The sequence below is a fragment of the Crocodylus porosus genome, unplaced genomic scaffold (assembly GCF_001723895.1).
Source record: "Crocodylus porosus isolate Cpor-Errol unplaced genomic scaffold, CroPor_comp1, whole genome shotgun sequence".
Taxonomy (NCBI): domain Eukaryota; kingdom Metazoa; phylum Chordata; order Crocodylia; family Crocodylidae; genus Crocodylus; species Crocodylus porosus.
In genome coordinates this window covers 4,053,121-4,054,255 of record NW_017728937.1, presented here as the reverse complement: position 1 = coordinate 4,054,255, position 1,135 = coordinate 4,053,121, and positions in this window count along the sequence as shown.

Here is a 1,135-nt window from a genome sequence, read left to right as displayed (position 1 = left end):
TGAAGTGGTGCTGGCTCCTACCCTGGGGGTCTTTAAGGGGAGGCTAGATGAACACCTTGTTGGGGTTGTTTGACCACAGTACTCTTTCCTGCCAAGGCAGGGAGTCAGCCTTGATGATCTGCTCAGGTCACATTCGCCTGCGCCTTGGTGAGAGCTACTGCCCAGGACACCTGTGCAGCACTAGAAACTCTGCTAGCTGTGTATCCACCACCTATAGAACTACAAAGTGATAATGGCCCTCACTTATGCAATCATCTTGTGTATGACTAGACCATAAAACATGGCATATTATGGACAGATCACATCCCATACCATCCACAGTCTAACAGATTGGTACAGCAAGCCAATGGCATCCTCAAATGCAATTTGTGGTTGGCCGCTGGCCCAGCTCTTAAAGACCGAGACTTGCACCAAGATCAAGCTATCAATTAGGCCAACCCCATCCGGGAGGTAGCCCTATGCAATAGGCCTTTGGATTGGGTGGTCCCTGCAAGCCAGTAGTAGAGTGACCTAGGGGTGGTGACCCAGGAAAGCTCCAGGCAGGAGATCAGGTAGTACTGAAGCATCCTCAGGGGGATAAGTGGGAGGGGACAGGATTGGCAAAAAGGTATGCATAATACATAGTGAGTATTTAAGTCAAATTCATCTAATAGGAGCCAAGCTCCTTGTTGTCTTGTTCCTACAGATTAAATCTGTCCCCAAATGCAGCCATAGCTATTCCTGATTAATCCTGCTACTGAAGACGAGTCCTCTATTACTTGCCTAAATCAGCTAGCACCATGAAGTGGTCAAACTTCAAGGAGGGTGGGGGGAGAGGGATCTGGTGGTAGAGGTTTACTATATCAGGAGGAAGATCTGGATCTGGAATGCTCCAGGCAGCTGGGGGAGGCTGTGCATGCAAAGGATGTTGTGTTCATGGGGGATATGAATTACCCCGACATCAACTGGGAGGAGCAGTCGGCCAGGTCTAGCCACTCACGAAGGTTCCTGACATGCGTACAGGACCTACACCTCGTGCAGGAGGTACTTGTCCCCACTAGGGAAAACGCCATACTGGATCTGGTGTTAGCCTCTGGGGATGACCTGGTGGGGGAGGTGCTAGTACAAGGGAGGCTAGGGGACAGTGATCATGAAA